This window comes from Pteropus vampyrus, unplaced genomic scaffold (assembly GCF_000151845.1).
Source record: "Pteropus vampyrus isolate Shadow unplaced genomic scaffold, Pvam_2.0 Scaffold548, whole genome shotgun sequence".
In the NCBI taxonomy this organism is placed as follows: domain Eukaryota; kingdom Metazoa; phylum Chordata; class Mammalia; order Chiroptera; family Pteropodidae; genus Pteropus; species Pteropus vampyrus.
In genome coordinates this window covers 919,967-945,526 of record NW_011889329.1, presented here as the reverse complement: position 1 = coordinate 945,526, position 25,560 = coordinate 919,967, and the positions used below count along the sequence as shown (strand labels likewise).

The 25,560-nt window shown below is 38.6% G+C and overlaps 1 protein-coding gene and 1 pseudogene across 1 annotated transcript in view; both read right to left on the bottom strand.

The window, feature by feature from the left end:
- Positions 1-25,560, bottom strand: part of GPC3 (glypican 3) — a 438,722-nt gene that overhangs the window by 225,930 nt on the left and 187,232 nt on the right. The gene's annotated exons all lie outside the window — the stretch shown is intronic.
- LOC111733305 lies at positions 5,838-5,956 on the bottom strand (annotated as a pseudogene).

Sequence of the window (25,560 nt, the reverse complement as noted above, 5' to 3'; positions counted from 1 at the left end):
AACAGTTAATGGACCAAAACACCCAAAAAGGTAACACATTCCAATGTTATTTTTGAATACTGAATGATTTTTTTAAAAATCAGCCACATAAAACTGCAAGTTTAGGATGTAGGAAAAGCCCCCACACTTTCTAGAATAGTTCACAGAAAAGACACTAAAAGTATTGCTCAAAATTCTGTTCAGTTTTTTTTCTGGCATTTCGTTCCACATGAATTTACCTAGAATTGAGCAAGCTTAGAAATAAGTTGCTATTAAATATAAACCAATTATTCATGCAGGCCCATGACGAAACTATAAATGTACATAGGCTTCTAAATACCGAGTTAAAAAAAAAAAAGAAATATTTTCAGAGACTATCACAAATATGATTCGGTAGAGAGAGAGACAGACAGACAGAAAGACAGATTTTTCCCCTAAGTGCACTACAGACCAGAAAAGACGATTAAAGGGATTCACTCAAAGGATCCTCAGAAAGAAGAACGGAATATCCATCACTACTAGAAAACTTACGACCCTGCAACAGTTAACCACTCCTTTGCCCCATTAGCACAATTAGTCCTTACCATTTATTAGTCCTTACCATTTAGTCCTTAACATTAGCTTTTCTGAAAAAAAAAATAGTTTGGTTTAATCTTCCAGACACTGTGATTCATATATCCAATCATTTTTACCTCTTCACATTTGTTGCCAGAAAGCGCAGACCAAGTTTATGGTCTACCTCTATTAAACACAATAAACTTCATATCATGCATTATGTCCTGGATCCACCATACTTTCCTACTTGTATTTTCCCCTTTCTCTAATTGTTTCTATGTATTTTAGTGGCATTGTACCTTACTTATATTATGTGTACTTTTGTAAAGCTCTTTAAATTCTTTTTGGGACAAAGCAGGATATAAATAAATAGGTAGGTAGGTAAATAAGAAAAGAAACAGGAGCTCTACCTATCATTTCAAGACAAAACATCATTTCAACAGTGTATTCTCACAAGTTTGAGTAGCCACTATAAAAATATTTACATTAATAAATGGCCAGACCCTTGGTGGAGACTCATTAGTAGCCTGACACTGTTTTCTCCAGCAATTGTCAGGACCCAAGGTTGAATCTGAATACACGACACTTCTGAAATCTTTTTACCCTTTAATCATATCTTTAAAATTTTGGTTAAATTTGTGTAACATCTATAAATTAGGTAGGCACTAATATGGCCAACATCTATAAATTAGGTAGGCACTAATATGGCCAGCTTCATCACGGCTCACAATACGTCTATTCTCATCCTGGACTTAGGAATAAGCCACTCTTGAGAAATCAGGAAAGTGGCTAAACAGAAGAATGTAGGGGAGCCCCAGATGATGACTTGTTTCTAAAATTGATAAAAAACTTGATTTAAGAACACCATACCTTGCTTTATCATCTCAATGAATTAGAATATTGTAAGACATGATTCTTAGTCTTTTTTTTTTTTCATTCTTCTCTCGCCTAGGCTTTCACTTGAACAAGCTAATTTTTGGTTGATTGAGAAATATTCTTGCTTATTCAAGGTCTCCATGGTTAATAATGATACCTACCAAAAGAGGCATCAAGGTCACATTCTTAGATCTTGCAGTTGACTCTCTACAAAAGAAAGTCTGATAATATCTAAGGAAGTAAAGTTCTATAGCTCCTCCCAGAATCCAAATTAAATAGTTTAAAAGCCCCCAGAACTCACCAAATCATTCTACTTAATTAAAATCTTTTCTAAAAAAAAAGAAGGGAATGGTCTTTCTCCAGAGTTTATGGGAAAGAGACATGGATTACTACAAACAGCCACGAGAAGAATAGTTTACGGTCTCGGCTAGACCAGAAAATCACTGAGACATCCTAGGCCTGGTTATTGTGTTCTCAACTTGCGGATTTTTCTTTTTCTAGTGTATGACCATAAGTTCATGAATCAAGGCTAAGGCGTTTCTTCTCTTAACCACCTACTATTACTAACCGTTGCTTAGAAAATAAAAATAGGCTTTTGAAGACATATTGAATGAAAGAGTCTGTTCTATAATGCGGGAATAGCTTCATTTAAAGGTTTAAATGAAATATTCTGGTAGTGTCTTTATCTAATAAAAATCTGTGTTTCTTTTCAATATACCTTTATGTGTTGAAAAAAAAGCACAACTAGAGGATGTTTTGTGTTGTTAGGACAATTAATGTGTTCATTTGACACAGTTGCTATTGTCTGCTCTTCTTTCCTCCTTTAACTACTTAGATGCTACATGAATATCCTAAAAAAGGTCAACTGTCAGCAGTTTATGCAACTATTGTTATTGGAAAGACTTGTGACTGTAACCTGGTATTAAGGATTTGCATAGCAGTTTGTAATTCTGCAAGTGCTTCAGCAAAAGCTTTAATGATTACAAAAGTAACAGTCTCCTCTTCCCCCATGGTTACTGGAAGATGCATTCCCATCCTCCTTCCTCTCATTTATGAGGAGTACCAGATCTGAGCTGGCTTAAGTTTTATACACTCACCCTCCCAAGGCCTTAAGCATTCATATACTCAAAAGTACTCACTGAGCACTCTTTATAAAATGTTCTATTTTCTTTCTACACATAGAGAGCCATGAGACTACTGTATACTCTCTTGTGAAAGATGAGGTAGATCTGGGATAAGAGACCCCAAACCCTACAAGTCTGGGCTATTTATTATTTCTCCTGCTGAGCCATAACATAGTCTTCTAAGACCTGTGTCCAAACCAAATTTCATCTTGTTTGCGACCAAAATTATGACAGGTCCTTAACATTATGTGAAGTCAACAACATTAACCACTTGCTAGAAAACTACTTACAGACTACTTTTGAGACATCTTAGCTGTCTCATTAGATCAACTGTACTTGCATAAAACTATATTTTTTCCATTTAATATTTACTAAATGCACAGTATCTCCTAGACTGTGAATAAAACATGCAAACAACATGGTCCTTATGCCCTAGAGGCTTGCAATAGCCAGCTGTGATAAAATACTGGATAGCCTATTTTCTTTGAAAAGCATAAAATACCTTATAGATACAATAGTACATTTTGTTCTAAGAATTTATTGTAGCCTAAGTATACATAGTGTATACTTATGACAACACGACCACCATAACTGAAGTGTTTTATGGCATTTCAGAGTTTTACAATTTGTGTTCTTATTTAATTCTCCTTCTCTATTATTGAAAGAGAATGTGTCTGCGCACACACATATGCACACTTGTGTATGAACAGTAGTTAAGAGAAATATTATTTTCCCAATTTCACAGATGAAGTCACTGAAATTAAGATTGGCTCCAAGTCATGTAGCTATGTAGTGGCTGGTGGCAGCAACAAGACAGGACTCATGACTATCTGTGCAATGTATAATGTGTTTTTCATTATGTCCATATCCTTCCATGAAAAAATATTGCATAGCACTTAAAAATTAGCTTTAGGTATAATAAGAACTAGCATCTATGGAGTATTTACTTTGCCAGGCAGTGTTTCAAGTGTTTTATATGAATTAATTCATGTGTTATCAGAACTATCCTATGAGGTAGGTATACTATTGTCTCTGTTTTACAGATAAGAAAACTGAGTCACAGAGAGGTTAAGTAACCTGCTAAAGATTGTACAGTCGATAAGCAGAAAAGCCAAGTTTTGAATTCAAGCTGATGGACTCCAGAGCTTATCTACGAAACCACTCTAAATAATACCTCGATGTATGGGTGAGTTGTCTTTTTTTTATTTTCCTTTTGTTTCAACTCTAAGCACACATGCACACAAAATAAAACAAAAAAAAATCCAGTTGTTTGGCAATATTCCACTGGGTTTACTGGACATTTCAGGAAAATAATTCTATAACTTGAATGATTCCAACTACTCACCAAGAACAATATTTCCCTATAAATACATGGCCTGCAGTGCCTCATAGCCATGATGAAATGAAAATTATAAGAAAATAAGTGGAAAAGGTTAATGCTGTGCATTTCCTAGGGATTATTGATATGTGTATGAAATCTTAGAGCTCTCAGCTCTAATCATAAAACTATGGTATTTAATTGAAAAGCTAGCCTTTGCAAAAAGGCCAGGCCCTCCCTTGAGCTACAGTTCTTTCAAAAGGCTACTAACAGACAAGACTCAAGGGCCAGGATGCTGACAATTTCTTGGGACTCAGTCTCCTACAGCCTACTCCAGCACATGAAACACAGTGAAGGTGAAAGCTGGGGGACTCGTGGAGGCTGGATTGATTAACTCAAGGGGAGAGAGCTGCTCAAGTGCCCTCAATGGGCTCTCGCAGGAGGTGAAGACTTGGCAAGGAGGTATCACCACAGTGACTCTAGCAAATTCAATGGCAAGTGGGAAGGGGTGGAACACCTATAAAGGTCAACCACGTGGCTCTTCCCTGAGATTGTCAAAATTAGGGAATGTTTTACCTTTAGGAAACTGCTCTTATATCCTATAAACTTAATAAAGTGATTTTTGCCACCATGTTAGAACTGACGTGTGTGTGTGTGTGTGTGTGTGTGTGTGTGTGTGTGTGTGTGTGTAGTATTAGTCTATGTGAGAGAATGAGTGGGAAGAAGGGTGAATCTCCAGGATTAAGTAAAAACCTGATAAAACAAGTCAGCTGGTAGGAAAAATCATAGTGTGACTCTAAAGACGTCCCTGGTGCAGCTGGGCACGGCAGTCTCTGTTTCCCTCAGTTTTCTTAAAGTGCCATCAATGCACTGAAGCAACCACTATGATTTGCAATTATGACTTGACTGCTGGAGGGTTTGATAAATGCTGGATGCTTCTCAAGAAGTCTGTACCATTTAGATGCAGAAGGAGAAATGGTTCACAATTTACTGAGCATCAAGCACCTAAAGTAAAGAATTCTTCCTCCTGGAAGAACTTGAGAGTAAATAAAGTGATTCCATGCACCTTCTCATCAATCAAACTTTTCTTCCTTCTTCCAGCAGGTGTTTGGTGTTTGACAGTCTTTTTGACATTGCCTTTTTTTTTTAAGAGAGACCTAAGGTGTTCTTGTAAATTTTAATATTGCATATGATGGTTGCCAAAGGTACTCAGACAATATAAAATGGGAAGCCGAATCAAGCATTTGGAAGCAAACCACGCAGTGCTACCTCAGTTACTTGCAACATCAGAGATATGGACACCTTTTGCTGCCCCGACCTTCTAACAAACTGCAACAAGATCCAAACCCATGATTTTAGAACTCTCTTTGGCAAACCTCTGGCAGCCCTTGGCACTACCTCCCCATTGCTATTTTAGATAAGAGAAAAAAACTGAGCACAGGATCTTCCTCATAGAGGGATGCTTTCCTTCCATCCACTAGGAGTTGCACCCTCAATAGGCCACAGTGAATTTCCTTCCTTTTAACTTCTCCATCCTTCACCCCCACAAACTTAAATATTTAAATCTGGAAGGGAGTGGGGAAAGGGGGTGAATCAATGGAAGACAGTTCCATCCAGACAGATGTTGGGAAGGTACAATATAAACTCACAAGATTCAATCTCTGTGAAGGGAACATCTGTATGAAAAGGAAATTCAGCTGTCAGCCAGGCCAGCCTTATTTATGTCTGCTTCTGGTACACTAACATTGTCTGGGTTCAAAGAAGACATCATCTAAATTACTAAAACGGCCTAGGCGCTATTTTAAAATAATGCTTGGAGTGATCTGATGTCTTTTCTCCCAAAAAGACCTTTGTCACAGTGCTACATTCAAGAAGGCTTATTTTACTTAATTTTTAATTTTCTAGGCAAGGCAACCCTTGGTTGACCTCACAGATTGCAAGGACCTTATCAGCTTATAATCTCTCATTTTTGTTTTTATTTTTTATGCCTACAACACCTAGTCTTCCTAAGTGGTCTCCCATCCAAGTACTAACCAGGCCTGACCCTGCTTAGCTTCCAAGATCAGACGGGATCGGGCTTGTTCAGGGTGGCATGGCCATAGACAAGAAGGCTTATTTTAAATGAGCATTTTTTAAATGGCCCATTGCGGTAATTTGGCAATGTGCCCGGAAAAAGCTGATTTTGAGATTGAGCATTTTAAATAACAATCTCTAAAATTTAAGTTATAGTCGCTTTCCCTAATGAGAACTTCTGAACCTGTTGTTTAGCACTTTCCTTAAATATGCCTGGGGACTTTCTTTGTGGGCCTGGGGGGCAGCCCCAATTCCAGTGCAAAGGAAGACACAGCACAATTGCACTGTGTCTCCCACTACCTACCTCATTGACCTCAACCAAGGTATAAATTCCAGCTTGTAGGGTCGACATCACTGAAAATTTTGTCTGTTTAAAGAAAGAAAGGTTGGGGAATCCCTCAAAATGTTATTGTTCCAGTTTGAGACACATGCCACAAAAAGTTGAATTAAAATTCAAGTCTGTCATTTTCCAAAAATCTGCCTGTGGAAGTCACTAAGGTTAACGTCTATGGCCCAGGACAATTGAAACCAAACTAGAGAAATTAACTGTTTTCTCTTCTTCCTTAGGCTCTAAATTCTTTGGACAGGGAAGCGGGGAAGAAAATATTGGTGCCATGTGGTCTTGGGACACCGTCAATAATTCATGGGAATATTGATGTAAATGATGTTCAAGTCATCCCTGTAATAGACTCATAATTAGCCTGTCCTTTTCCTATATTATATCTTAAGCTTTCAGAACTGTTTGGATCTGAGTTTTTACTACAGAACAAGTTACCAAATACTCATATCCTGATGAATTATAACATGCCTCTCTTTCCTGTGTCCCTTTCCTCCTCTTCTCTTGAATTTTCAGTCTGCTTTTCATGTGCCTCTCAAAATATGCTGAGTGGAGGTCAGCAAATGTGGCAGTAAAAAGAAAAAAAAAGTTTATCTGCCATTTCTCAATGCTTATTAGAGTAAAAGTACAATGGTATACAGTATTTTTTTTTTTTTAGCCAAGGGGTTATGGGGTCAGCTCACACACTGGCTTGCCAACTTGTTTCCACAAAATGAGATGTCAGATGAGAATGTTAATTTATCTGAACAGACGCGTGTCAGTATTGATCATAAAGAAAGGTACTGGTGCATTCTGCCAGCACATGCCAATGCCAAGAAAGGTCTGTTGCTGACGAGCAATCTGGTACACAGATTCACCATGACCGGTCTCAACCTAGCTGGAATTGTGTCTTTCTCCAGCTCATTCTGGCTGATGTTATCATCATATTCCATCCCCCATAAATGCTATGTGCCCTTTAAAAAATTAAAATGAAGTTCATTTTGTTTTAAGAACACTGTGACATCCCTGGAGCCAGTGCTGATATTGACAATTCGGGTTGAGTATCATTGGTCGACATGTCAGCAGACTGGTTCTATAATGATTAAATAAAAATAACAACAACAATAATGACAACAGTAACTACATCTGATATCTGCATAGCACATCCATTAGGATATTATAGTAACATATTACAACAACAGCTAACACTTACTGAGGGATTACTATTTGCCAGGTGCTGTGATAAATATATAAATCATCTCCTTTTATTCTCACAAAAGCCCTATGCGATGTGTACCATTATTAAAATTCCCATGTTATAGACAGAGTCTAGGGCTTTTGAAAGATATAGCCACATGCCCACGGTCATAAATCTGGGGAGTGGTAGGCATGGGATATGAATCAGTCTATTTATGGAACCTCGCTCATAATCATGTTATTATGTTGCCTCTGTGCCTAGTCCAGAGTCACACAAGGCAGTCTCTCTCCTGGGCAAAGGGGGCTGATCAGTGCTACTATTTTAATCTGTGACTTTCTTCTTTTTATCTGCTTTCATGACCAACAGCACCTGACCCTCACTCCCTGATTGACACATTCTTTCTTCAACTGTGTTAAAACTGTCAATCGGTCCACTGTCTGTTTTTTCCCCCACTAGGAGTCATTAAATTTGTCTCTGTCTCATTCTTGCTCTCTCTGTTTTTTTTGAAATTTAAAAAAAAAATAAAGTTCAAAGGAGTAAAATAATAATCATATTCCCACCAACCATTATCAATAATTAACTTTTGGCAATTTGCTTCCAGTCTTTTTTCTACATTTACGCTTTACAAAATTATACAAATAATATGTGACTACACTGTTCTTTTGTAATTCAGTTTTTCAAAGGGAATTTGCATAGCTCTGTTCTCATTCATAATTTGCTGATTTCCTAGCTTAACTCTTAGAGGGCAAGTTTATTTTCAGTATTTTCAGGTTCTTGGGAAGGCTTCTCCAAGTTGCTTCTGCACACCAACCAGACATTACCAGATATGGTGAGATTGGTATAAACAAACAGGCACAAGTGAGGCTGACCATCTTATTAACACTAGAGCTCAGGATTGTGCACTTTGTTTAACCTGCCTAACTCTCTTAATTGTTGAAAAAATCTATCTCAGCATAAAAGATTGTAAAAATTGGTATTGTGCAGGGGTCAATGACTACACAATCTTTCCCTAACAAAGCAAAAAGATTTGTATATTGACAAGGAAATTACAGGTTTGGACATAAACAATTAACTACATAATGACTTTGGCAAAATTGAGAGCATCACTTTGAAAAAGACATACCCTAGAAACAGAAAAGTAAGCTATTAAGAAGGCATATTTCTGAAAATCATAGATATAACTCATGATATCTGATAACTATGACATTTAGTATATATTTATTTCCAAACAAAAAATTAAAAGAGGTGTTAGTTTATTATAGGTTTAAAGAAAGATGCATGTCCATAACTATTTTTAAAGGTTAATCTGCGTAAAGCATAAAACCACAAAATTAATGGAAAGTAGAAAGCCTCCCAGAAGGAAAAAAATGTGGTGTGCATGGCAAATATCAACAAGTGAGCACAGCAAACAATGGTCAAAGACAGCTTTTCTATGAAATCAAAGAAGTCTTTTTCAGTCTGTGATACATTAAATTTCTAGAGTTATAATTATGGAGTTATTTTATAGTTTATCTATACCAACTACATCTTTATAATAATATATATAGCATAAAACTGAGGCGATATTATAAACTAAATTCATTGGTATTTCTGATTAAAACAGCCTCAATCTCATCACACGGATTATAGAATATCAACCAAATAACTGGCTCCCTCTCCCGTCCATCACAGGGATGACCTAAAATGTTCCTCATGCCTCAGCCCTTCACAGAACCTTTCCCAGGTATCATCTGGCCCACCTCTATACTACACATAAATCCACAGTGTCCTACTGTAAGCATTTAAGATAATCAAATGATGCCCACATTCTTCTGAGTTTTCAACTGGAGCAGCAAAATGTATTTATATACGCCATTGCACTGGGCTTATATAAGTGATCAGAGAGGACATCAAAAATAACTTTAGCTGGATCCAAATGTAATGAGGGTTGAGAAACACTTGTATGGCAGATGCCTACAAAACTACAGGGCCTTACAGCCTAGATGTCTGTGCTGTGTGTGTAGTGTTAGGATTAAGAAATTTTTGTTGTCTTCTCTACTTCTGAACCCATTAGTATTTTTGTTCACCTAGAAAGAGTAAACAATTAAACTTCCAATCTATTGAGAAAGAATCAACAGCCTACTTACCCTGCTCTTTCTCTCCTTGGCCCTCCCCCCATATATTGTACCTCTCATACTAAATTGTACACACCGAAGTGTAATGACTGTCTATACTTACAAATCCACCTTCCCAGCACAAGTGCTCTGAGGGCAAGTACTGTTTGTCTCATTCATCTTAACTCCAGCATGGAGATAGGTTCTGGGTATATAGGAGGCTCTCAATGTATGTTTGCACTGAATGAATAAATAAATGAGAGATCAACAGATGCTGACTAGACATCATGAACGGTTCGCACTGTGACACAGTGAATGTTGAAAAATTAAAAAAAAATTAGTCAATCCATCAATTGGTTTATCTACATGACACCAAACTAGCAATCTGCTTGTTTTTTCTTTCTCCAAAAACCAAGACATTTCAGGTTACACCACTCAATGAGAACTGAAGGACATAAAACACCTTAGACTTATAAAATTCACACATATTCTGCCTTTGGTTTTACCCCTTAGGAAATGGTCTGCAATTGTGCTTGGTATGTTGAAAAGTCCTTCTTATCAAAGGAAACCACAAACACTTTATTAACATCATCTCATTAATCTTCAAAAGATAGTTATAAGGCAATAGCAAATGTTACTGATGAGGAAACAATTACAAAGGAGGCTAAGTGACTTGCTTAAATTATTAAGTTAATTACTGACTCAGTTGACATTTGACACTGTTGATATCCTCCTTCCTAAATTGCTTTCCCTTGATCTCCACGACACTATTCTCACTCTTTGACTTTTCTTATGAATTTAAGCTTCTTTACTGAAGAATGAATCTAATGTTAAATCCATTCACTTGCATCATTGCATATTGTCTTCATCAATCTATCTATATGTGCATAGCCGTGTTTACATACTTTTTGATGTTCTTTTTCATGTACAGAGGCAGCTGTAGTACAGCAGTTAAGAGCATGACCTCGGGAGCTACAATACATCCTTTCAAATCTTGGCTCTGCTACTAGCCAGATGTGTGACTTTGGGCCAATCATTTAAACTTTTGGTACCTTGGATTTTCTACCTGTAAAATTTGGAAAATAATAGTACCTATCCTCAGAAGGTTATTGTGAGGATTACATAATAAAATATATATGAAATGCTTAGAACAGTGCCTGGCATATAATAAGTACTCAATGTTAAATATTACTAATAATATTATTTCATATACATATTTCTATGTAGTCACAGCATATTCTGTTGTGTTACTATATCACAGTTTAGCTAATTTCATCTTGCATTATTTTAAGAAAGTTCATAGGAGTTTGGAAAATCACAGAAAATCAAAAACAGGAGGTAGAGCATATCCATTTTTTTTTGTTATTCCATAGTGTTTCTTCGAACTCCTTCACTGGTTCAATTCCTCCCTCTCCTACCACCCCCTAGCCCTTTTTCCCCCAAGCCATTGCTACAACCCCATTCCAGGCACCCCGCACCTCATAATTTTTAATGGGGTCCATGCAGGATGCATGAACTAATAAAGTCCCCCTAAAGTGAAATAATATAGTGCTAGATCACAACACACCTAGCAATGTCTTGTACCTGACATCTGTCTATAAATGTCATATGGATAGATGAAATGACATGGTTATAGGGACCATATGAAAAAGGATGCTGGAAGCAGGCTGGGCCAGGCTGGAAAGGAATCTAGATGCCATGCTAGAGAGTTTAGGTTTGATCATGTAAGCTATGGAGAGCCACTAAATTTCTGAGTTAAAAAAGTGGGGAAAAAAAGGAAAGAGAAAGCTATTTAGAGGCTAGAAAAGCTGCTATAGCTTCCTAACTATTCAATAGTAAAGTTCATTTTGCTTTAACCTTAAGAAATAGTTTTAATTATATTAATCTTTGAAACTGCCTCTGCCACAAAATTTCAGAACATCCCTTTTCTTACTTGTCACTCCACATGGAGGCTTTTTGAAAAGGTATAATATTTGCTTTTGTTTCAATAATAGATCCTGTTTTTCTAGAGGGCTTAGCAATACCTTATTTCAAATGACTTTCTGTCTTATAACATTTAAGAGAAACAATTAGTGTCTAAGATTTACCCTGCCTCAAAGACAGGTAGTTGCTGGTGGCCTGGGACGCCTCGACCTGAGCAAATTGTGAATTCCAGCTGGTCAGTTTCAACTCTGAAAGCAATCTATAGGGGAACTTATAATTACCCAACAACTTGTTTTTGTGACACTGAAACTGCAGTCTCAGTGACAGCCACCCTCAAAAATGTGGTTCCCAGCCTGAGAATGAAGCAGGTTCTATTGCTAGTGGTCTAGAAAGAGGTCAATGGGCAACATCACAACCACCATCAAACCCCTTGCAGTCTATTTGGCCTGTTGTTACCCCAAAGGAAAAGAGAACCATGAACCTGAGTACCTCAATAAAACTTGCAAAAAGGAGACTACAAAGGATTTCTGTTTTAGTGTCATTATAGTATAGTCATAGTGAATAGCAACTCATCAGGGACCTTTCTCCATAATGGCTTGTTCCAAATACTTACTTTATTTTTCTCATATCTCAAACTTTGTGAAATTACAATGCTCTCACTGACTTACTGAAAATTATTGCAGAAACCATGTCCTCGGTATAAAAGATATTATATTTCCTCCCCCGATTACAGCCTTATATTTTGTTTCTTTTAAATTCTGTATTTTTTATTATTTTTGATTCTCTGCATCTACAAAGGTATTTCTATATTCTCTTTCCCAGCTGCCTCACTGATGAAGAGTTCTCTGGCAATAGAGAGTAGAAGGAAATCTCTCTCAGTCTCATTTCCTTCACTTCAAAAGTAAATCCACTGGTTTGCCTCATCCACAAAAATGTAATGGGAATGTTTTCCTGCCCCATTAGTCAATCCTGAAGCAGGAAGAGTGAAAGGCCAGGCCAGATGGTGACTGTCACAGCTGGCTGGCTACACTGCCAGAATCACAGGGTCTAGAGCTGAGCCAGGTGTCATGGTTCAAAATGAAGCAACTGGGGACTCTATGAAACGACTTTAAGGCCAGACTGACAAGAGACCAATAAAAAACTTTATTGACAAACTGAGAAAATAACTTGCACCACTATCTTTACTAGCTGGCTTCTTTGCAAAGGTGAACTCCGGGTTGTTTGGCAGAAGTGATACATTGGAGTAGACTTCTCTTCTGAAACCCTTGGACAAGGCTGATGAAGTAGAAACTAGGTATAAGCATGCCATAAGAAGCTGGGAAAGAAGCAAGTTGTAAGTGAGGGAACTTAACCAGGCCAGGGTAATGCAACAGCGAAAAGCTACCATGACCTGTTTAGCCTTTACTCTCGTGTACAGTGAGTGCACTGTACTAAGGGTGCCAAGAGCCTGAAAGAGAATCAGGCATGATTCTTGTCCTGAAGGAACTTCCTGCCTGGTGTGAAATCCAACCTCTACTATGCCCACAACAGCTTATTTAGGGTTCCTGGGGGCTTTAATTTTCCTGATACTTCTGAGGACAAAAATTCATAACTCCTTTTAGGTCAGAAGCACTGTCATTTGCAAAGACCCCCATGCACTGTGCAATCTAGTGATTCATCATCAGAGAGCCCATTCTCAAAATCGCAATTGCTCCAAGAAAAGACAGCCTTAAATGCTACCGTAGGGATCCTACTTATTGAAGACCCCCGATATTCCCTTCCATCTCCTAAGTGGAAGATAGACTATTAGCCCTAAGCCCCTGGCCCAGCACCAAAGCAACATTGTGGCTAATCACATACTATGCAAGCTCACATTCTCTGCTTGGGGCTGGGAGCTTCACTGTAATTACTAGCACTTATTAAATTTCATCTCTACATAAAGTATAATAAAAAGGTGGCTATCTATTTGAGAAGCACTTGTTAGAGTAATCAAGCTTGAAACTATGATAGAAATGCAAATCTGAGGTTATCATTTAGTGAACAGAAGGAAAAGGAGAGCCCAGCAGAGCAAGCCAGTTACCTTTGGAAGCACTAAGCACTCCACCTATTTTAACTCACAGAAACAGTCCACCTCTCAGTATGTCTCTTCACATTTTCTATTTTTCATGCCCCCATCTTCTCTTCTTCCCTCTTACTCTTTTCCTTTTCCTCATTTCCTCTGTTCTATCCTCTCCTAACACCTTACTATAAAATGGAAGTCCCAATCAGACTTAGAGCAGTCTCTGTTTAAACATGGCTCCCTGATGGACTGTACATGTCTACTCCAACATCAAACACAAATGAATTCTGGGTCATTCACTCTATCAGATTACCTATGCCTCTGCTTCTCTTCTTCCACTAGCACTGACAACCAAGAAAGGATCACAGAGATCTAGACTGGAAGCCTATCAATATAGACTTTCCATGTTTAGTTTCTGTGGTAACAGATAAAGATCTGCCACAAGAATAGGTATTATGTGTATGCAAACAGGATGTCACAGCTTTCATTTCATGTCAAAGGAGAAAGGTTAGCAGAGGCCAGCCCTGAGAGTTTGTTAGGCTGGCAGAGTCTGGCAGATGTCAAGAAGTCAGTAGGCAGGGGAGTGGACAGAGAGGCCTGTGTAACCACAGCAGACATCAGGACAAAAAAGCGTCCAAGGTGCAAGTGTCCTAGAACTCAGTTTGGTCAGGAGAGATCAAGAAGATAGAGGCCAAACAAAGAGTTAAGGATCCTAGGCCTGGAAGTACTGAGACCACAGGAAGCCAAGGTACAACCGCCCCTTTCATATCTGAGCTTCTGGGCAGCATTTCTAGAAGCTATTGAACAGCTGCTACCATTCGCAACAACATAGGCTGCAGTTCAGGAGGTGTTAAGCAATTCTAGACCACAGATAGTTTGTGAAGCTTTTAGGGGTCCTTTAAAATGAGATAGAAAGATGTGTTTTACAGAGCCTAGAAAGATAAGACGGCAAATCTCAGGTGTCCTAGGGCAGATTACCTTGCTTTTGGGTTCTTATTAACACAGTTAAGCAAAGTAGGTAAAAGGATGACTGATGTTGATGCACTTCATTTCTTTGCTTTGCTTTTCACTTCTCTGTGCTAGCCTGCAACTGAGCAAGAGGACTTTTCAACACAAAGACACTACATTATTTTCACCTAGCTTGCAGAAGGCCTCTTTGCACTGAGAGAGAATGCCATCATTCTCTAGCATAGCCTAGAGTGGGACAGATATCAGAAGAGGGCTTCACGGAGGAGATGCTGAACAGCAGGGCTTCTTTATTTTCCTCCTTCATTCACTCTGATGCATCCTCCAGAGTGAAATGAGTACCAGTGCATAGCCCACAGGCAAGGAGATATTATCAGCACACCATTTCTCTCCCCCATTAGCATGGATAATCAAGCACAGACATGTAAGCATTTGGATCCTTGGAAAACAAAGTTTCATAAACACCTTCTGAGCTTTGTTTTAAGGGGGAGAAAACCTGATATTTGTTTCTATGACACTTATCAACATTAGGGTTTTTAGGACACATTAAACAGTATCGCAAGTCAGAGCAGATTGCATTCATTAATGGAATTGGACTGCCTCTCTAAACATCAGAGCAACATTTTAGTAACAAGAAACCTTACTTCCTCCACTTAGTTGAGCTGGAAAATTAATGTAGTGTGCTTCTGAAGAAACACATAATGAACATGATGAATTTTCATCATCTTGCTGGAAAGTGATTCTTTATGTTCTTATTCCAAATTTACAGCAAGTAAATTTAACGTTCCCAAGCTACTGCTCAGCCTTCTTAAGACCTCACTATCAATTTGTGGGTGTTTTAACTGATTCTGGCCTGGAATTAATTAGTGCTTTCTAAAAAACGTACGTGTAGCAAATTGATACATTTCAGGAAAAATGAAGTTATTTGGGGAAGTTACACTTTAACTATTTACATTTCTTCTAAGGTGGGGGGACAGAGAGGCAGGGACTCAAACTGGCTCTCCGACTTTCATAGAAAATTTGTAGTCAGGGAGCTAAAAATATCCATTGGCAACTAGGAGCCCATGCTGACCAGCTCCTGGGCACAGCTGACTTCATTACCCACTGTTCTTTGGTTAAAAGTCATAGGCCACTGAGAACTCCCAAGAACATAGATGTTCTAAGTAGATGTTCCTTTTTTCTTTTTAATAAAAAACATATATAATTCACATACCATAAAATTCACCTCTTTAAAGTATACAATTCAGGTATATTCACAAAGATGTGCCACCATCACTAATGTCTGATTCCATCATCCCCAAAGGGAACCCTATACACATTAGCACTCATTTCTCATTCTCCTCTCCCCTCTCCCTGGCAACCACTACTTTACTTTCTGCCTCTATGAATTTTCCTATTCTAGACAATCATTCTTTTTTACATACAAGTTTTATTTTTTATTTATTTATTTTTTTTAAGTAACCACTGAGTTTTTCCCTTTAGGAAACACTAAAATAGGAAATACTGAGGTGGTCCCATTTAAAATGAAATTTTTTGAATAAATGAGAATGGAAATGTCCTTGGAAGAAATTTCCCTTAGGGAACTTGACTTGTGGATGTAGACAGCCTCTGACAGCGGTGCTTGAGCACAGACTTTCTCAACAGGTATAAGTGTCTCTTCCTCTGGTTGAAGAAGTGGGATTTTACTTTGTTGTTTGTCAGAGATAGGGTAGATTTTAATATCTCAAAGCCAGTTTCATCCAGCCTGTTTGTGAGAAGCAGTATAGCTAAGTAGACCCCAGAATCAGGTAAACTGGGTTCAAATCATAGATCTACCATTTTTTTACAGGTTACAGACTATGGAGGTATGAGGAACTTATGTAGCTTCTCTGAGCCTCAGTTTCTTGCCTGTAAAAAGGAGATGATAGTACCAGCCTCGCAAGATTTATTTTGAGGACTAAATTTGATTTGGTGATAGACAGAGAGAGAGAGAGAGAGAGAGAGAGAGAGAGAGAGAGAGAGAGAAAGAGAAATATAGATACAGATAGATAGCTTGGTATGATACCAGGCATTAATAAGATCTCAATAAATGATATCTAAAAATAAATATCTATTTTGTGCCAGGTACTGGTTTTTGCATTAACTGGTTGCTTACTCACTGGTGTTAAGTGCACATCATCGAAAGGAAAGATGGGATTCTGAATACAAGGACTGGCAATGCCTCTAAAATATATTGATGTAATAAGATGACATGATGTCTGATCAAGTATGTGAGACTATCACATCAGTAAACACTATCTCCAGATTAATTTCTTGCAAGGCAAGTTGACATTCTCAGGAAATTAAAATTCAACATGTTCTTTCTGCAAACAATACTATAATCCATGAAAATCAATATGTTTCACCCTGTCTGTATGGCAGTCAGTTTCTTCAGTAATATAGCAATAGCTATTCATGCATGTTATAATATAAAATCTATAGATCAATAAGCCCTCTGACATAAAAAAATTACAGCAAATCCGCTGGGACAAAAGATCTAGAAAAGATAAATGTTTCTCATCAAAAGGCTACTTTAAACATAATCCTGTCAAAATAAAAAATATACATTTTATAAAGTATGCATAAAAACCCGATAGGATTTTTAAACACAAAAAAGCATCTATCTTCACTAATAAAAAGTTCAAAGTCAAATATTTTATAACTGCATACATAGTGCATCTGGTAAGTAGACAAAAATATGGGAATTACCATAGGTCTCTACCTGTAGTGGTTATTTAACTTCTCTGGTTCGATGGACAATAACTTGACACTTAATACTGTTTATAGCAATAGAAAATAGTAAACACAAAGCAGTGGTTTCCAAGCAGAATTCAATTTCTATAGGATTTCTCACAATCTTAAAGAATTAGGGCCATTTGAATCCCTAGTCTATGATACTACCTAAGCCTCATAAAATTACAGTCAGGAAGAACAGATTGGAGCCTCTAACATTTACCAATGTCAAAGGAATGAAGAGTCTGATACAATTGTGTATCGTTAACCTGATATTGGAATGTATACCTTTTTTTTTCCTCATTCATTAACAACAGCCATTTAGTTAAGGTTCTGAGGGTCCCATGAAAAAGTCCATGACTGCATAAAACCATGATTCACTTTTCGGATTTTTCTCCCACTATATTGTGGATGGTATTTACTTCTAGCAATCAGGCTTTGGTTCTAGACAGAAGGAACACTGGAGAAGTGGCGAAGAAATCCTAAGGAATGCAATAAACCATCTCCCTCCAGCACAAAGAAGTTTTGATCAGAGTTGACTAAACATAGTGGTAGGTGCCTAAAGGGTCCCAGGCTGTTGCCAAGTGGAGGTGGGGTCAGTCCTTTGTTCAACAACTCCCATCTTATCCTATCCTATCCTATCCTATCCTATCCTATCCTATCCTATCCGATCCTATCCGATCCTACCTATCCTATCCTAAATCAGCTGACCTGGCTTCTGGTCCCACTTCTGTCACTAACTGTATGACCTCAGGAAGTAGCTTCAATCTTCTGAGCCTCTGTGCCTACATCTGTAAAATGTGGAAGTGGAACTAGATGATTCATTTTTTGCACATCTATGAGTCAATTCCAATACCCTTAGCCACTCTCTGTTATTCCTATCATCATCCGGACTTAGAATAAAGAAAATAGAACAGGCTCACTCACAAACGATCTTCATTCAATAAGGCAGTGATTTAGGCTTTCATTAACATTTTCCCAAGCACTGTGTTAGCCTCTGGGGATTAAAGATGAATATGTCTCTGCCATCAAAGATTTTTTATGAGGTACACACATAAGACATAGAATTATCTTCAGTGATTCAAGGCAAACGTCATTAGCTTCCCGGGTAAACAGATCTAGCAACCAGAGGGAGGGCAAGATAGAAATTTAGGGGAAAATCTCTGTTCCTGGGCTCTCGCCAAGACCTAGAAGGTGGGCAGAAGCAAAACTTGAGTTTATGGGGCTTTCTGGATCCTTGAAGAGGGCACCAAGAGATCAGCTGTGGGATTAGGTGTTTTCTCAGTATTACAGATTCTCCAATACTCTGTGACCAATCCCCTGTTCTCAGGTGGAACTCAGCCTCATCGTTTCACCACTGATACAAAAGCCACACCCACTTCACCTACTCAAGAGTTTTGTCTGTTTTTGCCTTCCTATCCCTATCTCACACCATGGCCACTTCTCGTCCCTGTGTACCTCCACTGGTAGAAAAAAATACAGTGAGGGTCCTATGCTACTTTTGGCAGCCATTAGCTAGATATATGATGTTAGGCAAATTACTCTGATGCCAAAACTCGAACCTTTTTTTTTTTCTTCCTCCTCTTCATAGTACTACTGCCTTACATTTGTACAGTTTCTAAAGCACTCTAAAGATGCAGACACTAAGCCTCAGAGAAGAGAAATGACTTGCCCAAGTTTATACAGCCCATAAAAACAAAAATCCTTAGACGTTAAAAAGAACATACACATGACGATAATGAGGGAAGGCCAATTGATCTGGAAGGCACTATGAGGCTTCACAGTGGAGGCTTAACTTTGACAAATTTACTATGATCCAAAATTTGGTCCTCAGCTTTGCCCATCAAAAGATTTGATTTTTTCAGTGTCCCAGTGTTCATCTGACTCATACTAAGAAAGTTCCAAAGAAAATGGCACATGGAACCAGAATGCTTAAGTATGCATTTGCAATATGAATTATTATTACTAGGGGAATTAGATTCTCATATTCTCTGGCCACACTCTCCATAGACAAGCTATATCAAAAGATGAGTTACAAGCATACCTTGGAGATATTGTGGGTCCGGCTCCAGATAAATGCAATAAAGTGAGCATCTCAAAAAAGCAAGTAATAATATTTTTGCACATGGAGGGTCTTGCCTTCAGTTTGTAAAAGAAATGCAACACAACATCTGTGAAGTGCAATAAAGCAAAGTGCAAAAAATTTAGGGATGCCTGTATAATCAGAAGGTTGATTAGTGGGCCTGGAATCGTTACCAGGTGAGTTAGTTAAATCATGTAAATGTTCTGTGACAACGGGTCTTTGCAATCTAACAAAGAATCTCCAAAATGAAGATAAACCTGCCATAGGAACTGGCTCTTAGACACTCATGGCCTTAGACAGAATTGGACAGGCTTTGCAAAGTGGCCTCAGTTACTCTCTCCAGCCTCTGTTCTCATTGACTTTTTCAAAACCTTTTTTAATACCTTCCAGTGATACCTCTCCGCTTTGATCTATTGTATCTTGTTTAAAGTTTAACTATCAGAGAACAATCTATTTCCAGGGTCTTCAGAGGACACCTGGCACCTCCGTGGACAGCCAAATGAGACCAGGTTTTCTGATTCTGAATCTGCAATGCTTTCAATGACATTTTGCTGTCTCATACTCAAACAGGGATGGTCCCATACCCTTCTCGGGGTTGTTCCAGGAGAAAAATGAGACAAAAGCAAAAATGGTTTTAAAGTGTTGTGCAAGGATAAGCTATTATCATTTTAAAATCAGCGCAAAAGGATTGTTTTGCTATCCTTCATCTTTACCAAATGAAGTGGTAAACCAGAACGGAGAACGCTTATTGGAAGAAATTTCAAAAGAAAAAAAAATTATCGATCAGCTAAAAACTTGGGGAACTCCTGCTTAACTTCTTTCTTTAAGCTCCCCAAGGCTATCACTTATTTTTAAAATAGTGCTGATACAAGATATATAATGAAATGAGGTCAGTCAGAGCAGGTTCCTCCCTAGCCAGGGTTGGGAGAAGGCTAGGGTAATCAGTGCACAATTAGTTGTTAACTGATAAATGAGGAGTCAATTGGCTGGATGACATAGAAGTGGAGATCAGCCAAAAAGATATACTGGCTGATTTATGAGAAAGAAAAACAGGGAGAGGAAGAAGAGGAGAGAGAATGAGAATGAATCTGAAAACCCTAAGAAAGAAGTACATGCAGCAAAGAGGTCCTAGATATGAGCAAGCACCAGAGGCAAAGAAAGAATTTCTTCCCCTTCTACCAACGACATGGAACATTTCTCTCCTTGGAAAGAGGAGGCGATTATTTCCTCGGGAGATTGATTACACTCACACGGGCCATCCTAGAGTTGACCTCAGATTATATTCATCATATTTCACTTCGAACTCTCATTTTTTGATTATAACATGTGTCATTCTCTGAGTTGGGGGGGTGGATAGAAAAGGATATGTTATTGTAGGAGATAAAATATAGTTATCTTTCAAAAGGACTCCAAAAATGCTCATTAAAAAAACAATTCCTTTAGTAGTAGATAAAACAGAGGTAAATAAAGACTAAGCCAGTCACCTATTACACCCCTATTACACACCTACTGGTGTGTTCAAGGACATGTTCATAATTAGGCTGTCAGATATGACACCATATCTACATCTACATATGATAATAGACTTTATAGAGATAAAAATCAGGCCTTAAAGGTCAACTAGAGAAATCGTCCCATTTAATTTTTGACCCATTGTGTAAAAGGAAATAAGAACAGTACACTATTTCTTGTGAAAGATCCTAGGCCAAAACACACAGTATAGACAGCCCCTTGAAAGGTATGGGAGTTGGGAAGTAAAAGCAGCGAGGGCCAAGGGCATGACAAAAAGTGCACATGGGGCAGACTGTCAACAAAAGCAGCATCTCCTCCATCCATCCTACATGACTGGACTGCCATGGAAATGAGGGTTCCAGTTCATTAGTTCTTTGACCCTGTCTCTGAATCCGATGACCTTTGGGCATCACCCCTACCACTTTGTGAGTAATAGAGAGCTTCCCTCCACAGAGTCTTCCTGACTTGGGTCCCTTCAAAGCAAGCCAAGACAGTCCCTCCCTCCCAACATGGAGTCCAGGAGAGAATATAAGAAATAGCCATTCTGCTTGAGCTAGGGGTTGGGGGAGAAACGGCAAGTGACCCGACATTGCAGCTACCCTGGAATCCTATCCTCTAAGGCACACAGGCCACCCAGTACTCAACTGGCTAGTCCCAGACTCCATAGGATTACAATGTCATATTCGAGCAGTAAGAGCCATTCATGCAGGTGACTGCTGACTTTTCTATGCAAAAGATACCCATCAGAAACAAACATTTAGACATTTAGCCTCTTTGCAGGGAGTTCACCTTAATTCATGTTTGTGTATCTCCTCAAAACCCAAGGTATAGCTGTGTATCTGATACATAGAAGTTCTATAATGATTTTTTTCTGTTCTTTTACCCAGATGCAGCTTAGAGATAAGAACATCGGCTTTGGAATCAGGGAACATGTATTCTATTCCTAACTCTATCATGACAAAGATATGAGTCTTTAGGTGAGTCTCTCCCCTTCTCTGGCTTCAGCTTCCTAAGCAGGTTCTCAATGGCGTATTTCCTCACTTCATTCAACTCTCCTTTCAAGAACTCTCTCCTTGGAGAAGCTTTCCTCACCACCATATCTGAAATATCACCATCCTCCACATCCCACTTTAACTCTACTCTGCTTTTCCTTCATAGCATTTACATCCGATTTTAAATGGCCTAATTTAGTTCCTTGTTTACTATCTCCTTGCCCTCTATCCTTGCCCTGACAATAGAATTTAAGTTCCATTAAGGTAGGGATTTTTCTTTGTCACTGCAACTTTTTCACTCCTGTATCCCTAGCTTCAGAGCACAGTGTTTACCACACAATAGGTGCTAATCAATATCTGTTGAATTAAAAATTAAAAGCATAGTAGATTCTCAATAAATGTGTGTAGAATGAGACCAAGTTAGTGAAATGGATGAGCTCAAGGTCCTGCCCAGAGTTGAAAGTCTATGGACCATGGCACCTACATGTTCTGAAAAGGATCTGGCATTCCAACAGGCACCTCCATATTTGTTCCCAAGCGCCAGAGAGTGAGCTCAAGCATTTTCTGGGTTACTAAATTCAGAGCTCTGGCTTTTCAGTACCTCTCTGAGCTGAACACCGGAGGGCAGTATACCCACACTTACTGCTTCTATCCAGTAGAGGGCCAGAGGTAGGGGGAATCCAATTTCTGGATAAATGGCAGTACTCGGGTGTCAAATTGGCATGTCATGAACGGCGCCTAACTGCCCCCTGATGTGAAGAGCTGCAAACTGCAGGACAAAGGGTTCAGTAAAGACTTCATTCAAAATTTGTAACATGGAAATCAAATGTGAACAACAGACCCCAAAACCATCTGTTCTTGCCAAAGCCAGGACGGACTCCATGGCCAGCTGCCAGAAGTGTCCTGGGTTGTTCTATACACACTAGGGGAGGGAGTCACGTTTCCTTGTAACAAAAGACCATTATGTAAAGGGCTGCCAAACACAATCTTCCTTTTGATGTATTCGCTTTAACTAGAATAATGTAATAAAATGATAATGACAATCTTTTGGTTTATGATTATCTTGAGTTAGCACCAAAAAAAAGAAAGAAAGAAAGAAAGAAAGAAAGAAAGAAAGAAAGAAAGAAAGAAAGAAAGAAAGAAAGAAAGAAAGAAAGAAAGAAAGAAAGAAAGAAAAAGAAAGAAAGAAAGAAAGAAAGAAAGAAAGAAAGAAAGAAAGAAAAGAAAAAGAAAAAATTCGACCCTGGCATCAAAGCAAGCTGATGTTACCAGTTGATTACTTGCCTCTCCAAGAAATTTATCATTGTGACTTGCTGAAAATGCATTTTAATTAAAACACTGTAGCCATTTTAAATTGGGGGATTTTTTTAAAGAGTACAATTAAATCCAAAAATTGAACTCCCTGCTACAATATTAAAGGTGGTAATGAAAAAATACAAAGAAAAACATATTACAGTTAACATGTATGGGCACATGCACATAATTTCTACTTAGAAATTAGGGGCTTAATGAGAACCCAAAACAATTCAATAGATGAATTTCTACTCCGATGGCATATTTTATTGCTTTTGAATTCTTAGTTACTATGATGTAGATATTTAACTTTAACCTACCTTCTTGTAAAATAAAAGGTTTGATGCTTTTAATAAGTATACCCCAAATCTTATATCTAAACAGATGTTCCTCATATTTTTTCCTAAGTCACCAGATGCCAAATATCCTAACTCTGCACCCTGGGTGACATCCTTTTATGGACTCCAATCTTACATACAACCCTTGGGCTGCAACTGCAGTCTACTCCCAATACTAACAGCCTATATATTTGTGTGTAAAACCAACAATCTCTAGTTTCAGAACCAGGTCACTGCCTTGGAACTCTGAAAGGCTTTTGTATGGTATTTCTTCTATAAACCTGCATAGCCTCCCTGTAAGCTTTTGATGAATTAAAGTGTTTATTTGGAACTAGATAAGCTTAGCAGGCTTGTCCCTGCAAGTTCCTGTTAATAAAGTTGAGAGTGTTTCAACCCTCAGGAGGTGAAAAGAAAGAGCTGGTCCCTCCTGTGCTGTCGGAGGTGATCATTTTCAGTTAGCCCCCTACTAGTGGCAGCAAATGTATCCCTTTTAACATCATTTAAACCAAGCTAATATAGGAGACTTCTCCATCTGCACACGAGACAGCAGAATGAAATTTAAAAAAAAAAACCACACAGCTCTAAACTTATCTAAATAACTCCACTGAAAATTAAAAAAAAAAAAGCCTCTAAACCAGGAGTCTCTAACCCCGGGTCCATGGACTGGTACCGATCCGTGGCCTGTTAGGAACAGGGCCACATAGCAGGAGGTGAGCGGCAGGATAGGGAGCGAAGCTTCATCTGTATTTGTAGCTGCTCCCCAGCGCTAGCATCACCGCCTCAGCTCCACCTCAGATCGTCAGGCATTAGATTCTCATAGGAGCACGGGTCCCTCATGCCAAAAAGGTGGGGGAACGCTGTTCTAAACCACTTCTTTTTCTTTCAAACAAGACATACAGAAAGCTGGTTCCATTTAGTATTTTTATCCCAACCACTCTAGATTCACTTCACCTGGACAGGGTATGGACACAAGTAAGCAATGCTTGGTCTGCTCCATTTTTAACTTCCTATCATTTCTATATGGGCCTTATCTTTTAATCAAGAGAACAGGAAGTAAGCTGAAAGCAATAAAACACAGAACAGAGAAGGGCCTATGAATTCCAGGAGGAAAAAAAGTAAGTGCTTGAGAATGTCCCTAAGCAAAAAGGTCTGTGTGAAAGTTGCCTAGAAGGAATTGAAGGAGTAGACAGCTATATTATACAGCTTACTGAAAATATACAAAGTCTACACCAAGGTCAGACTCCTTTTTAGCCTTGAAGGCAGTAGATGGGGAGTGGGGAAATGAGTGCATCATACATGCCTCTTTAGTTCTCTTCTTCCTCTCAGTGCTACTCTAGGTTTCTCCCATTCTCTTTCCTCCTCCTGCCTCCACTCATTGTCTGTTCCTTCGCCGGAGAAGAGAAATCCCAAAAGTAACTACTACCTTAATTGGAGTTGTAAACCTGCCTTCACTATGGCCTCAGGCATCCCAGAGCCTAAATGTAGCCAATCTCAGCAGCATCCCCACTATAAATACTCTTCCCTATGATAAAAGGTTGGCTACTAAGTGGCTGAAGATCCTAATGGCTTACCAGTAACATTTGAGGAAGATTTAAAAGTCTATTTAGTGAGTAGCAAGTACAGTAGTCCCCTCTTATCCACGGGGCATATACTCCATGAACCCCAGTGGTTTCTTGAAACTGTAGATACTGTCAAACTCTATATATACTTTTTCTTTTCCTTTACATACATACCTTTTCACTTAAGCAATTCACTGCTTCTCTTGGCATATCTGAATTGCTAGCATCACTACTCTTATGCTTTCGGGCCATTATTAAATAAAATGTGGATTACTTGAACACAAGCACTGTGATCCCGTGACAGTCTACTGATCACTGAGCCAGCTACTAAGTGACGCAGGCAAGGGAGCGAGCATCTACAGTGTGGAGAGGCTGGACGAAGGGATGATTCACATCCTGGGTGGGACAGAGCAGGACACGTGAGATTTCATCACGCTACTAAGAACAGCACACGATTTAAAACTTATGAATTGTTTACTTCTGGAATTTTCTATTTAATATTTTTGAAGTACTGTTGACCAGCGGTTACTGAAACTGCAGAAAGCAAAACCGTGGATAAGGGAGGACTACTAT